Genomic DNA, 17,005 nt, shown 5'->3' on the forward strand with positions numbered 1-17,005 from the left:
CTGTATACTTCTAGCAGAGGTTGATCTGATCCACTTCAAATAGTTGGAGTAATTTTTTTTTTTGACAGGAGATTGAGTAAGAGAAATGCATCCATCGGCCTTTATTAATCAATAAGAGGAATATTTACAAGGCGTGAGAAATAGTTTAAACTCTACTATTACATTTCGATAAAGTCTAGTATCGATCTTGATGTAAATAATAACCAAGTTTTGATGCATATTAAATTGTCTATATAGTAATAGATTGAAAATAGACGTTGATATGACATAGTTATATGCACGATATTGCAACATATATTTATATAATAGAATGAGAATATATCTATTAGCGTTGCTTTATAAAAGTTTTTTCAGTTTTTTGAAAAAAATATTGCATCATGCAAATTTGTTTTCTGCTTTCTATTATTTGATATCTAACTTTGTTTCCATGGCAAAAATTTAGAGTACGCGAGCACCAATCTATTTATTGAAGCCCATGGGAACCGAACAATCAAAAGGTTCAAAACAACATGTTGACAAGCATTGGGTGATGAATTGAACCACAAGTACCATGTATTCAGTGGATGTTATTAAATTATTTCCCTCTAATCTGACAATGTAGCCATAACTCAATTCTTTAATTAGATCTTTAGATGGTAAAGTTGAGTGAATCATGAGGACAATGTTAATAACCTAAAAAAATTAAGAACTCTATTATAATTAAGTTAGGCTGTCTCTGTCGAAACCAAGCCTAACCAGCCCAAATCCACGCCCAGATGGTCCCTGAGAGAGCCTACGGACGATCTCAATCAATAAATTCGTGGATTCTATTTTTTAACTAAATGAGCGGGTAAATCCGTCATTTCAGAAAAAAAGCTGATATAAAACTTTAAACGAGCGAGTCTATCAGGAGATTTTTCCTTCCGGTTTCTCACAAGACACACAGAGAGGTAGAGAAGAGGATCAAAAAGCCCCGAGGAAACACACGGAGCGAGGGCGGGCGAACCAGAGAGAGAGAGAGAGAGAGGGGCTCTCAAATGTATATTATATTTCTCTGCTTGTCTTGTTCGATTGGTAGTGCCTGAGATCTGGCGCTGCTACAGTTAGCGGGAAAACGAGGAGATATGGCTTGAGATCTCGAGTTCTTTGTTTCTTCGTCTGCTCTTTTTTCTCTTATGGTTTCTTCTAACTTGTTTAAGAGGTGGTGTTGATGGAGTTGATAAGAGGGAGGACGAGAGGTGGATCGGTCTCAAAGTCGGCTCTTTTATGCTGGGTTTTCATCTGCCTCTTCTCTGCTTGCGCTTTGATTCCAATTACCAACAGGAGGAGTGTTCATTTAGGTGATCAAGGTTCGATTGTTATCACTCTCTTTTCGTTCTTTCGAGAAGTTGGAAAATTTACCAAAGAATGTAACATATTTCCATTGTTTGCTCCTCTCTGTTTCTGTTATCTTCTTTGGAAGTTAACCTTATGTTAACTTGGCTAGTAAAAATTTACAAGATACTCACTTCAAATCACAAACTCTTCTTCTTCTTCTTTTCTTCTGAAAGTATGATGGTTGTAGAGCTTTGCTCATTTGCTGCCATTATTTTCACTTGAAGGACATATTCAAAGAATTTGCTTTTATTAGTATCAAGTAGATTCTATAGCAGTGTTATTTCACTGAGATGTGACTCGTCGAATCTATTTTCACTGTTTCGGACATCAAACTTACTTCCCTGCCATACCACTAAGAGTCTCAGATGTTAGACTTTGCTCCATCTCAGTCTTTCAAGTATCTGTTCATTTCTTTCTCTCTCTCTTTTAGTTCTGGACTTTATTTACTTATTTTTCTCTCTGTTACTTGTGCAGAGAATAAAAGCTCAAGAGCGGATTCTTCTACTCAGGTGCTCTTCCTTCTTCACCCTATTCTGCCACTTTTAACCCATTATATATATATATATATATAGTCTCGATATTCTATGACTAATCAACAATTACGAGATGTTAATTTTAACCATAAGCACCCTATCAAATGCGGACTGCCTTTGCCGGCCCATTGTACAAGATCAACGACTCCCCGGCTAAAATGCACCCGTTTAAGTTAACCGGCGGAGATGGCCGCGTTTCGGCCGCCGGCTGAGAGCCCGCGGCGCATGTTAGCAAAGACTCGTGGGTTCTGCCAAATTCTATCTCGGTATAAGGTCTGTTGCTAACGTGAGCTGGTGGGGGGTGGTCGCAGGGAGTATCGGTGCGGAGGCGGGAGCTGAGCGGCGGGCCGGGGTCGTATCCGCCGCTGTGCACGTCCAAGTGCGGGGCGTGCACGCCGTGCAGCCCGGTGCACGTTCCGGTGCCCCCTGGCACGCCGGTGATCGCCGAGTACTACCCGGAGGCCTGGCGGTGCAAATGCGGCAACAAGCTCTACATGCCCTGACCTCATCTTCTCTCTTTGTCCTCATCACCACCAGCACCACACTAGAAGAAGAAAAATTATTATGCAATACTCTTCTTAGTTCTCATGTTTACTTGAGAGTTCTCCTGTAGCAATAGCATAGAGTTTAAATGACGCCCGCATATGTATCGACCATGAGATGGAAATTAATGATGGGGTGTGAAAGAGGAGAAAGGAAGACTTGTGTAATTCTTAGATGAGTGTACAGACTTCTTGTTTATTGAAGTAGGGGAAAATTTTTTCTAATTTTCTTCACCTTCACCTTCTTCTCTTACATATTTTACACTTCGACTCAGGAAGGACAGAAGCGTATTGGGATGTTTAAATTACAATGGTTGTCTGCATTGTTCCTTGAGAAAATTATTCTGTGACATCGCATGGTGGTACAGTTTAATTAATTAGTTGGTGCAAACAAAGATGGCCTGCGATTAGGATATCGGCATGGTTAGGTAGAACAGTGCTTTCGCAGCCTATTAAGCTTTTTACGTTATCCAGCTCAATGCAGCTCATTTAACCAGACAGAACAAATCCAAGCAATTATTGTTATTCAGCATCGATCCAAAAAAGTACTAATTATCTGAAGCTTATCTGAAGCACTAGAGCCATTTTATGCTAAAAGAACGTAAGACTATTGGGTGTTGGTTGAGCGACCATGCTGTCTTCTTGGTTAAGGACTACAAGTGAGGCCGAGTGACTTGCCGCCTAGTCAACCATCGATGTTTCTGGCTATGAATTGCTAATTTTTCTTCTTTTTTTTTAAAGAAAGGCAAGAGGCAGAGACTTCCATCATTGTGACAAATTATAACTAACAAACGTTACAAACCCAATCTCAACTCTGTTATGCTCCAACTCCCATATGATTCCATATATGGTTATGAGTAGATCTGTGCAAATGATTCTTGAAAATTATTCTCAATAAACAAACTAATAATGAATTATTCCGTTGTCCTCAAATTTGAAAAGCGTTTTGCAGTCTATAAATAAATCATTCAATACCTAATTCTAGAAAACTTTTATTGATTACAAAATAATTGATGTCAAGTATTTTTATTTCCTCTTTCTTTCGCTAGGTGTTATTGTACGTACCTCTCCTATGCTTATCAAAATACTTTATGATCAAATGTGAATGAGCATTCTTGATTTTTTAATCCTAACCCTTGAAACATGTAGTGAATATCCCAATTTTTTCAAAACTACAGACCTTTTTTTTTTCTGGGTAAAAGCGGCTACTCATTTCATATAACTCTAACGTAAGTACAACCTGCCCAATCGTGAAAAAGTAAAAGGTACAAAGAAGGATGAACGTCTAATGCAGATGTCCAAAGAAAATTCTCAGAATGCCGGGCAATAAAGGAGGCGATTCAGTCTACAGCCCTGTTCACCTCCCTGAACACGTGTCCTGTCTGAACATCACCCATCAACCGTCCCATTCTACGGGTCTCCCGAATTGGTTTGAGGGCCAAACTTATGAAGATGCCCCAAAATACGTGTTGTATGGAGGGCTGACATATGATATCACATGAACATATTTCTATTGTGTGATTTTATGGTCTTACCAAATTAAATATATTTAACTATATAGACTTAGGAAGATACCTAATTATTTTGTTTATAGTACTTCTTGATGATTATATTAGAGACCTCATGTGAAAATCTATATGGATGTATGTCCAACCTCATATCGGCTATGCACCGAATAAATTTTGAGTATTTATATAGAATCAACTATAAAAAAATAATAATGTAAATAATTTTTTTTTTTTGGGTGCAGCGAGTATCAGTGATCCAGGTAAACTAAGTTATACTATAATATAGTTTCATTTGGGTTGATTTATTTATAATTAAATTTGTACTATTTATAGTTAGGTTTGAATGGATTAGGATTGATATCGGGAATCTGACCAACTAAGCATCGATAGGGCCTCCGTATGAGCAAAAAGGACGGGCCTGCACCATTGTGGACTCCGACCATTGGTCTTATCCGGCCCGGGACTCGAGATAAAATATAGTCCTCTAAACTGTGGACTGGCACTATATTATTGCTTGTGTACGGACATGGCTCAACGTGTCAGCAAAATCTGATCTGAAATTAGACACTAGTGGAGTTAGGGAGACGAGCTCCAGTCCGGCGATCATGTATGGGAGTTCCACAGTTCTAACGCAAGTGCTCAATTTTGCCTCCAAATGGGCACTATTAAAGCTTGCCTCTTGGCTCGAGTGCAATGGAGTATGCTCGAGTCAGAATGATGTTTGGAGCGGTTTGGCTTGGTCCAGTCCAATGATATAGTCGAACAGTGTTAGTTTTCATTTCATAGATTCCAACTTTGATTAAGTTGCACTTGGTCAAAGCATAATGATACAAATGAATGAATGATAATGTATAGGTATTACCTCGGGCCATTATTTTTCTATATTTTTTATTTTGTCGCTCCCTTTTATTTCTCTTGGTCTGACATTTCTTAAAAAAGATCCCCTTCGACGCTTTGAATTCTCTAAATCCACAATTATACATTGCTATTTAATGACCTAATTATTCAATTTAGAAGTAACAGTTTGCCTTTCCATTTAATCTGCATCCTTGCTATGTTACTTGGTCTTGATTATGGTACTACTCTCTTGTTATCTCAATCACCTAAAAATCTTCTTAGACTATGCATAATAGTCGATTTACTATCTTAATCACCTAAAGATATTGATAGAGCCAATATCCTTATATAAATTACATGAAATCAAGTCAAAAATTGTCAGATGAATAATGGATATTATTTCATATAGTTTAGGACAATACATAGAGTAGTATATGACCTGCCCACTCTTAATTGGAATGAGCTTTCTATCGAAAAACTTGTAATGATCTAATCAGTCTTCTCATGCTATATGTAATATAACTTCCATATATAGTATCTCAATCACTTGGGGAAATCACAAAACATATGAAATCAAATCAAATTAGTGAGCCGCTCTCCCCCATCCTTTCAATGACCTTCATATGATAGTGCTTACAAGCCATTTTACTCCACTCTTTCCATTGTTTCTCACAGTGGGATCATGGAATCCAAAGGTGTCATGGCAACTTTTGCAACCAAAACTCAGAATGTTAGGACAAGTGCTATGCAAAATGCAGGTCCAAGAATAACCCTCCATGGATATGTCAATACAGGTGCACCATTTAGTGCATTGGTCATTTTGCAACTTAGACCATCTCCAATTGTAGCTTTGCATGTGCCAAGTCCTCATGGGACCATCTCGACCTAGGTGAGATTGAAATTTTAATATCTAGTACCCTCCGTTGGCATGATGCAAATCATAATCTCTAAGCTCTAGATTTAGGCAATATAACTTGCTCTAGCACAAGCCATTTGATCAGGCCAAAGTTTTAAGCCAAATTTGAGCCAAATAGGATCTCGTGACCAACTGTTGCCATCCCTAATTGACATAAACTTGAAAGTAGAATTCTATTTAGGTCAAAATAGTTTAGATTGGATTTAGTTATGGTTTCAGATAATTTTTTTTTGAATGATTGGCAGTTTACTTGATACTAGTTACTTAAATTATTTTAAAAATTAGTCCATGAGAATTATAAATATTGAATTTGATAGGTTAGCTTAAATTTATTAAGAGTTAAATCTTGCAAAATAGATTAGGTTAGAATCAAATGGATGATCTGAAATGAGCCAAGAGTCAGTATGGGTCGAGAGGTCCTAACTCGATATTGGGTTGGACTGGATATTGTATCCTTACTTGACTTGATCAAATCTAACTTAACTCAATCCATCGCCATTTGTAATCTCAATTTACTTATACATTTTTGCGATCTATCTCCAAATTTCACTTTCGAACCTTAGTTTGGATGGTACATGCCTTAATCTGTGACAAAATGTAGGTTTGAATCCTAAAGGTATTGGCTCTCCCTTCAGCTATCGTATATATAAATTCTTAATCTTTGAGCAGTAGCTTGGTATGCTTGGGGGCTTGGACTCTCGCCTAAGTTAGGGTGGTGGGATGGATGGAGAGTAGAATGGGTAGGGACTAGCCCCTTCTAGATCCAAAATAAATGTGTACAGGAAAGATGTGAAAGAAGAATTTATCTTTTTTTGGACTAATCTACTATTAGGCCGTGTAATGGTTGCTTCAAGATCTATGGAGACAAATGAGCAAAAAAGTTGGGAATGCTTCTAAATTTGCCAAAAGGGCTCGTGGATGTTCAAGCGAATGTTGCAAATAAGTCCTTCTAAGTTATAAATATGACAACGAGACGACCCCGTACTTTTTGAGAATCCCGCCCGCTCCCCAAACCCTAATTCGCTCCTGATCCCCTGTATTGGTCCTAACACTCCATCGCATCTTCACTCTTCTTCCTCCTCCTCCTCTGCGTTTCTTCAGATTCTTATTTCCCTAATCCATGGCGATGGACACCGCCTCTCTCTCGAAATCCGATCTCTCTACAAGGACTTAGCTTCGGCTCTACTTGGGATCAGGTAACCGATGCCAACCTAAACCTAATCCTAACCCTAACCCTCGCGTTTCATAAACCCTAAACCTATCTTAACCCCAATGACGATCAATCGAGGAGAACGAACAGCTACGACAGTGGTACTTGGTTTGCTTTCCTCGATTTCTTGTTACTTTTTCGTCCCCACTATTATTCTTAAACTTTTAATTTGTTTTCAGGGTCAGGTATCACTTTCATGATCGATATTAATTTCATCAATATCTTTTCTTCCGTTATCTAAAAGGTTCATGACCGTCTTTGATCGAATCTTATATATTTCATGTAAGCTAGGTATTCTTCTTGTAGATATGAAGTATTAGCTATCCGAATTCACTAATTGGGAACTTGGAAACTTGGATCGCCTTTTTGCTCCTTGATGATGAATGATGTGAATTAAAGAGCTTCTGAAAAGTAATATTATGTTGGATAACTGGAGTAGTGCGATACGAACCTGCATGAGAAAATGGTGAGTAAAAAGTGACCAACCACATAATAAAGTTGTTGAAGAGTTGGTTTAGCATAGGAATATAGGATTGATTGGTAAAGATGGCAGCGAGAGAATTTTTTTGAATTTATGCTAGCAAAGCGGATCGCTTAGGCAGTAAATCAAATAACTGATCAAAAATGTTAAAGAAAAACTAGTGAAAATGAACTCCATCAAGAAAGCCCAGAATTACCTTGATTATACAATAGTTTTTAAAAACATTGTAATTATGTTAGGCATACGTTTTACATTAGAAAAAATAAAAGAAAGCTAGAAGTTCTTATTACCTATTTAAGAAAAAAGAGGGAAATACTTTTGGCTTGTTTGGTGTTGCTTCAGCTTTGTGAGAAGAGAAGGAGAAGCCAAAAGCTAGGTTTTTTAGATTCTGATAGAAACACTTTTTTGATCTTATAGAAGCACCTTTTAGAAAATGTTACCAGACACTATTTCTAGAAGTATTTTTGTTGCTTTAGAAGCCATAAAAATGCTTTTTTTAAAGCAACATGATACATTCCCTTAAGCCGTTACACTCATGCTATTTCTATATGTTAACATTGCATTCTCCAATGGTACTACCCACAATTTTTTTCTCCTCCTGCCTTTTCTCACTTTCTATGCATTACCAAGATCAACTTAACTTCAGGAGAAAAAATGATCAAATGTTGTAAGTTTGGGTTGTTCAGCTGACCCTTAATGTTCTCTGTGTACGATGTCCGAATATCTTATGCCTTTTTACCACTTTTCATACACACAATCTGCATGTTCTCCTTCATGCATTTTGTCCTGTGTGAGTTTACTTCAATATTGCGTGATTCTTGCTAGGGTAGATATTACTTTTCAGTCTACTAATATCAGATATGATGTCTTCAAGCTTCTAGAAGAGCTGGAGCTGTAAGCATCATGTTGCCAATTGACGTGATTCAAAATAGTCATTATGAATGTTGTAGACTTGTCTCAATGTGCTTCATGTGTTCTCATTTTTTATGTATCTAGGTAAGCCAACTGCCTCCACAAATACTCCGGTTACTGTAAAGCCTTGCAACTATTATAAATTGATTATAAAGTGTGGACATTATTGGTCACATTGGGTTTACAACAAGGGTGAAAACGTGGTTCTGATTTGAGCAATGGCCAAGTTGAATGAATTTTGATTTTCACAATTTCAGTCATAGAATCATGAAACATGCAAGAAAAATAAAAGAAGGAAATTTAAAGAGAATAAAATAAGTAAAGAAGTTACATTATACATTTATTGGAATATACTAATATTTGTCTTGGACCTTTGGGTGTATAATTTAGTTGGTTTGGGCCAAACTATCAAGGAATTATTTTAAAATAAGTAACTGTGCAAAAAACATTTTTTGATGTCTTGTATAGCCATTGACAACTGAAAATGATTTATAATTAAATCCTACAAGTATTATCTCAAATCAATTGGAAAGCTGATCTTTTAATCTATGTTTCTAATTTTTCATTAGTAGTTGGACTCTTCTACTGAGGGTGGTTGCACTCATTTGGTATTTGTTAAGAATCTTGCCCTTGGACCTGGTTCTTATGCAATTCCTTCATGTAATTTTTTTCTGGAGTTTTACTTCTGCTTCTCCTGAATCAACCTCTGGTTTAGGTAACTAAGAGTCCAACTTCTGTAGATACAATTATAGATATTTGTTTTACAATAACATATAATATTGACTTATAGACATTTTGTTTTCAAATTTGTTTAAATTTGTCTTAATAGAAATATTTGTCCAAGCTTCCCTATGGTAACAAATTGTAATTTAAACTTATATTAGTCAGAATATTTGGTGCTCCAGCAAGTATGTTGAGGTCGAGGAGATGAGTTTTCTATGACTAGTGTTGGGCGTGTGTGATACATGTGAGTGAAGGTATGAATATGATTACATGATAGGAAACTTAGATGGTTGGGATCTCATTTGGTAAATGCACTCCCACATTTGGCTGGTGATTCCTCTTTTTTCCCCTCATTCTTAAGTAAGAGTTTAGCTAGCAGGGTGTATGTTAATTTGAAGAAAGAGTGTCATCTAAGTTTGATTCATAGGTGAACACATGGCAATGCTTCAGCACGCTGGAGGCTTGAGGGCCATGAAAGAAGGTTCAAATAATTTGCAACATAGTAGCAGAAATAGGTTTACATCACTTGCAACACATGCATTTAGGCCCCTTCCTCCTCCTCCCTCTTCCTCTTCCTTCGTAATGTTCCATAATCCTGTTAGTTCCTTGCTAAAAGTGGGCATCATGCCGTCAATTTGAGTTGCTGACTTGGATTGTACTTTATCATTAGCTCTTATTTTTGGTCAGGTCTTCAGAAATTGAAAGTTGATTCAATTCTTAAGACTTATTTTGAGCCAATACTCTTGAATTTATGGAAATCATTTTTGAATCCATGTTCAGTATTTTGTTAGGGCATTCCCTGTATGGTGGTCCTTCGTTATCATTGTGAATTTCATCTATCTTGGTCCATGGGAGTTCTCAAGGCAAATCCCTGATGGGGCATTTTACTTGCCCCTATGTAGCTATTATTGCAGCTTGGTTATACACGGTGGCTAAGTAACAGCTGTCCAGTCGGTACTGCACTCTTGTATGACATTTAACAGAGTGGTCTCGGAAGTGACTCAAGAAGAGAACAGTGTCGAGTGGTTTTTCCTTGCATAAAGTTGTGATTTGGGGTCCCCCTTGAATTTCAATTTTAACAAAAAAAGTTAACGTAGAAAACACTTATGCAGGAAAGTACGTGAATTAAGGACTAGCTTGTGAAAAATGGGGCAGATATAACATAAAAAGAATTGGTTACCTGTTTTTCTCTGTGAATGTTAAATTTCGGAGATGAATGATCCATGATTTGCTTTTTAAGTGTCATCCTGTTATCAAAAAAATTATTGCATTATCTGTGTTAGTGGAGAGGAGACGTGCGCTTGATCTGATTCAGAACATGTAAAATAAGAGAAATGTGTTTGCAGTCAACTTGCTCTATTGTTTGCAGGCATTTTATAGTTTTTGCTAATAATACATATAGTTGTTTCAGAGTATCCTTCTTATATTCCACCAATCCCTGTGATGAGAAGTTTAGTAATCCGAACTTTTGTTTGAATCATGAATGATCGGTGCTCCTTCATAAAGCATGTTGGTGAGGTTGAGGAACCGGGATTTCATGATATGTGGATATCAGGCATTCTGAGGGATGTATTTGGATTTAGCATCAATTATTTTCCCCTTTCTTTTGGCTGCTTGCTTCTCCAGTTTTTCATGTGCTTTTGGTTATGTATCTTGACAGCAGGTTCTTCATTGTTTTTTACTTGTTTCAAAATGTTTGCTGAAGTATTTTTCTTTACATCCAATAGTTATGTGAATTTTTAATTAGTTTTTTCGGGTTATTTTGAGAAAAAAAATTCATATTTCTCAATTGAAGTAAATCATACTGTTAAATTGAACACAATTTAATCATGGATATTAATTCATAAGCACTGGTTCGTATTGTTTTTGATGAAGGACGGAGTATAAAAGAAACCCCTCATTTCTCGTGTTTCAATAGAAAATACGGACAGGAGGGAGGGAGGAATTGATCGAGGATCTGCTGCTCAACATATCCCATTACTTCTCAAATACTTGAGGAGCTAGTTTGTACATGTCCATGTGGGGTTTTTCTTGTATTTCTTGATCTATATCGGTTTCTTCCTGAAAATGGAAGTTATCAGAGAAAGGAAGAAGAAATAAAGGGTCTGATTGTTCTCCATTTGAAGTCTTTTAAGTGTTATGTACCAAATGACATGTTCTAAAAATAGTTATTGAGCAAATCTTATTAGTTTCTTATAAGATGAAGACTTCTGTCAGTGAGTGAGAAGCACTTACTTGACTTTTGATGGCTAAGCGTATCTGAGCTTGCTAGTGAAGGATTTGTATGTTTTAGAGCACAGGTGAATATTTAGCCATATGAAAGGCTAGGTTTGGTAAAATGAAAAATTTAAGAAGGTTTCATATCCCTGATCCTATCCCCATCCTTCTCTTTTCTTTTGACAGAGTTTTGAATGAAGACCTGAAGAGAGATATAGATTCCTTCTGAAATGATGGAAGAATTCAGTTTTGAGATTAAAAAAAAGCAAGGGCACTTATTTTCTTAGAAAATGTTATATCATTAGCCCCTTCTCTTTATTCTTCCCCTAAGTTTTGATGACAGAAGTTCAATTCTCACTCCAAGTTGAAGCTGCTTGCTCTCCACTGGACCATCAGATGTATCTCTTTTTCTCAAGAATTTCCATTTTCTCCTTAAACTACTACTCATTTTTATTGTAATTTGAGCGAATTAGGCTTCTCCTTAAATCCATAGTTGTTTATATACAAACAAGTTCTTTGGCTGCCTAATTTGAAGTTTCTGAATGCTTCTCATATAGTGTACTTACATTCATGCACATATACTTAATCAAAGAATTAGAGCTTTGAAAGAGGAAAAGAATGGTGAGACTGTTCATTCCCTTCCGCTTAATCTCACAACCATGATATGGGATTGCATTTAGAACTTGACTTTAAAATAGATCTTTGGTAAGTTGATGGTATTTGCTTATTGTTCTTGTTCAAAGCCCCATGATCATGAAATTAACCATTGATTTAAAGACCTCTATGGGAAGTTTACCGGGGGAAACATGTTTTGAATGTCATTATAAATGGTTTTCCCCCTCCCCAATAAAGCCTCATGGATTATTGTTTCTCCGATTTGCCTTAGCTTGCTTGTTTTTGTCATAATTGGTCAGGATAATTTTAATTTCAATTATGCATCCAGGAGTTGCTAAGATTTGTAATTATTTTTTTGAGTGATGATATTGCTTGTCTGTCCTACCTACCCTAAATCATTAGGGCTACCTACCAAGTCTTTGATTGCCAAACCTTGTGACCAATCGAAAGCTTACACAGTATGTTCATGAACTTTGCATTTCATGTATGTTGGCATTTCATGTGTACAGAGACCCAGTAAAGTGTTCATAGATTAAAATATGCTTCGTATTTGAGTATAAATAACTTCATTCTTACAAATATGATTTTCATGCCATAAAATTTGGTATCTTACATTTTGATGCTAATATTATGAATTTCAATTTCTTTTATTTATTCTTACCAGAGACTAAAAAATATGATCAATTTGGATTATAGAGATATCATGTCCTCAATTGTTTTACCTTAGTTAACAAAGCAAAATTTGCTTAATGAATGTGCTTGCATTTCGCTTCCTATCTTCTGTATTGTTTGCAGCTCTTTTATGATCTAGACTTCTTAATTCCACCTTTACTTCTTTCATAGGACACAGACCTTGGTTAAGAGTCTTTGGTGACATGGGATCCGACCGTAAAATTTCTCTCTACAGGATCAGCATGTTATTTTATTTTTATGTTTATGTCCTCATGGTTTTATCTTGATCTCCGTATTTTCGAGATTATTTAGACAAAAAAATAGCAGCATAAAGAACTGGTTTTTAATTAGTGATTTTTTGTCTTTTTTCTTGAAATTAATTGCTTACCTCTTATCATTATGATCTGTCTAATGTATATTCATAATTTCACATAATGATATCCTTTTGATCACTCGTTCAAGTTTTTATGCAGCACCATATCTGCTGCTTATTGTGCCTTCTCAGCGTAACTCATTTTGCGATAAGCATTACTTGTTAGGTGCTTGCTCGAAAGTTTCTATGCATCGCTGCCTCATATCTTAAAGTAATTTACAGAAAGAAATATAATTGTCATAGATAAGATAACATAGTATGAGAAGGGTTTTAAAAGTTTAATCCAATATTGAGAACATTATCTTCCTTGTGCGGACCGGCCTTGAGCCTGAAAAAGCTTGCTTACATGTGCATCTTATTTCTACATGCCCGGCACATTTTATCCTCCTCACTGTACCCCTTAAAATGATGAGTTGTTAGTAGTTTAACTTATTATACTAAAAATATTTTAAAATTTAGTGTAGTCTCTGCAGGCACCAGTTTTTTAAATAGAGGTTTCATTTCTTCCTCCTTTGGGATTAGTACAACAGCTACAGCTAATTCTAAGCCACATAAAATATAATAGAATAAAATATAATAAAACATCATCAACCATTCCTGTTAAAGTAATTGTATTTTAATTTGATGTAAGGAGGATATTCTTGTTAATATTCGCCTTATATCCTGGTAACTGTATTTGAATCTATCTCCATGCTTTATTATTAATTTATGTTCTCTGCCTGGATATTGTTGGTGCAATGATAATCTTGTTTAACTGGCAGTGCAAGAAAAGTTCCATCAAAAGACAGGTGGAAGAAAAGTTAAGAAGGCGTGCAAGAGGATAGCCAAGCAAATCCTGCTTGTCAAATGCGTCATCTCATGAGCAGAGAAGGCGGAAGAGTTGGTCCTTGATTGGAATGGTTGATGAGCACTTGATCTAATATTTTTCTCTCTGCATCCTAAAACATCTATGATCTTACTTTGGGGAAGGTGGGAACCAATCATGAGGCGCTGTGGTTTCTCTTTCCATCCTTGGCTTGGCCAATGTCCAAGTACAATTGAAAGCTTTTCGTTTTTAAATAAAATGGCTTGTCCAACGCCCAGAAGTAGTTTTGGCATTGGTTCTATGATTTCTTGCTGCAAGCTCTGCCAGATGTCTCCTGGCCTTCTCATCCTCTTATTTCGCCCTTCCAAGTAAGTTAGACCACATGGCGTCTGAACTTTTGCTAATTCTCCTGCATAGCTTGCAGACAAAATTATCAAATGATTGCATACGCAAGATCAAGCCATATCTTGGCGGCCCATGCACCCACAAACTCTTCGAAAGTTTGTGGTTTAACATAATGAACTCGGTCTTGGCTTTTTATGTACCCCTCAAATAAAGTTTTGATGAATCCAGAAGCCTTTCCAACCCATATTTGGTGATGACATGTAAGCATGACCTATAGATTCATGGCTGGATTTGTCATGGAGTTTTAGCTGGCTTAATAAAACCAGATGACCACCTTTTGATAAGAAATGCAAGCATGACCAATAGAGATACTACTAGATTTGTCGTGCAGATTTAGTTTGCTTACTGTAACAAGAATGGCAATTTTCGATAAGATATTGCAAGGACAGAAAATAGATGTGCCACTAGTCTTTTTTTGTCTGGATCTAATTTAGTTATAGAAACAAGAATGCTGCAATATATGCATCCAAAAACAAGGTACGTACTTACCCCAAGCACTCATTTGCTTCATTTATCATTTGATCCACATTTGGACCTAGCAAAGTGGTGCGAAATACAAGGGAATTGCTGGGGTGACTGGTTTAATGCCTCTAAACCATGGCACCATGTACTACATTACACTTACAGCTAGTTAATCCGTTTCAAATATTAGTTCGGGTGAACTCTATTGATGTTCATGGCAATCAAGTGTTTTGATTTTAAGGTGTATTTGAAGTGGTCCTTTCTACAATGTAAATGGTTTTAATCTAGTTGTGCAGGCTTATGTGATCACTAGGAGGTGTATTGGGAGCACCATCCATGAATCAAGCTTTGATCCTGATTGGAAAATGGAGGGCACAAGGACAATGTTAACTGAACAGAGGAAGAAAATGGTGCGGCATCCATGCATTCTCTATAAAATTTTCTAAAAGAATCCCTCACGAGGCATCTTATTCTTGGATGAGCTTGAAATGTCGCATGAATGATTATTGGCAAACAATTGCAAAAATAATATTATTATGTTCTGTAATTGATTATTACTTTACATTACAAAAACTAATGATGATTGTTATACTAGCTATTATTTTTTAACTAAATTCAATATTCTCTATAAAATTTTCTAAAAGAATCTCCAATAAAATATCTGATCCTTATATGAGCTTGTAATGCCGTGCAAATGTTCGTCGGCAAACAATTGAAAAAATATTATTATTATTTTCTGCCATTAGTTATTACTTTACAGAAACTAACAATGGTTGTTATAATAGTTATTATTATTAATTTAGCAAATAATAATCTTTTATGTTATAATTATGCACAATGGTCTAGGATGATTTTTTTTTGGGTACAATGGCTGCTTACCCTATTTTAGCGTAGGTGCAACCGGCAGAACCAAGTGTTACAATCTAACACAAATACGAGGGGGAGCTTGGCGAACAGATCTTTCTGGAGTGCTGCGCAGCATAGAACCGACCTAGTCTGCGGCCCTACTCATCTTTCGGTACACGTGTACTGCCAGAAAGGTACTGTAGTTTCAGCATCAGACGGATGTCGCATGGTAGGAGATTTCCATTTCTCCTCTCGTATCCAGTCGATTACTGTAGCCGAGTCTTCTTCGAGGATGATGCGTTCAAATCTCCTTCGGTCATTGAAACCGTGAGCCCTAAAGGATTTTGGATCGGATTCACAACACTATTTCGAAAGCTGCGTGACATCAATGCCTAGGTTCTATGTAACGGCCAACATTGACTTCTTGCAGTAAGAGTTGAGTGCAAGGCAATCCAAGATGACAAACTGGCGAGACTACCCTCTTTCAATGAATCAATTAATGCCATCATGGAGGGGGAGTAACGTAAGAATGCAGGTCCGTCCGCCAGAGGGGCCGGGTATTGTTGCAGCAACGGTCATTTCTGACGCCACGTGGGTTGTCCATTTAGAACACGCGTATGGACCGGACGGGGGCAGAGAATCTTGTCACTCGACGATTGGACTCTCGTCCAAAGGTAGCTCGCGGATCACGGGACCGCGCCGGCTTCCGAAGGAATTAATACTTCATAAGAAAGATACCCCACCATAAATTAATTTTTAGTTGGACTGAATCCACCACTAACCAGCAGCACGACAAAAAAGATAAAAAAATAAATATAAAAACTATTAAATATCAGGAAATATAAATAGATAGATTTAAAGTTTTAAATTTTGGATCCCGATTTGATCCCATTCTACTCGTATTGATTTGCGTTTAGGATTGAAATCGGATATGGATATCAATATATTCATCCCATTCTATTTCATATTAGTTTTGTTTGATTAATACAAATATAAATATGGATGTTAAATGCAAAATATCATTTCCTATTTGTTTTAAACTATGGCTTAAATCGAATCGAATCGGATACTAGTATATCCATATTCATATTTGTTTTATTTGACGAATACAAATACGGATATGAATGTTAGTCAGATGCAAAAATTCATAGCCATATTTATTTTAAATGGATATGAATATAAATCGGATACCAAAAGTACGGATATCAATATGGATATAAATTGGATGATTAAATTTTATAACTATAGAACCAAAAATATGACTACATGTATGATATATCAAGTTAATAGCATGGTAATATGGTCATTTATGTTTTTTAATATTCATGAGTACCATTTTAAATTAAATAGGGTTGCAAATGAAATCGAATTCGGATACAGATCAAATAGTTGTCTATCTATATTCATATCTTTTTTTTTTACGGATACGAATATTAGTCGAATGCCCAAATTTCTATTCATATTTGAAAGATTCAGATACGAAAATAGATCCAAGCAGATATTATCTAATCCACTTTCATTCCTATTTTAAACAGATATGGATACAAATCAAATACTAGAAGTATAGATATAAATATGAATATATGTCAAAT

General features: G+C 36.3%; 1 long non-coding RNA gene across 6 annotated transcripts; it reads left to right on the forward strand.

Annotated features, from left to right (window-relative positions):
- Positions 1-6,204: 6,204 nt before the first annotated feature.
- Positions 6,205-16,224, forward strand: LOC120110301 (uncharacterized). 6 transcript variants are annotated; one of them, XR_005511191.3, is made up of 3 exons: positions 6,671-7,003; positions 10,894-11,633; positions 13,657-13,980. It is a non-coding gene; the product is annotated as an uncharacterized LOC120110301 (long non-coding RNA). The 6 variants fall into 6 exon arrangements; XR_015968374.2 differs by having other exon boundaries at positions 10,937-11,633; XR_015968375.2 differs by lacking the exon at positions 10,894-11,633 and adding an exon at positions 14,856-16,224 and having other exon boundaries at positions 6,673-7,146; positions 13,657-14,068.
- Positions 16,225-17,005: the final 781 nt, after the last annotated feature.

Source organism: Phoenix dactylifera, chromosome 8, assembly GCF_051530095.1.
Source record: "Phoenix dactylifera cultivar Ajwa chromosome 8, Ajwa_hap1_PhDact_Kaust_v1.1, whole genome shotgun sequence".
NCBI classification, from domain to species: Eukaryota; Viridiplantae; Streptophyta; class Magnoliopsida; order Arecales; family Arecaceae; genus Phoenix; species Phoenix dactylifera.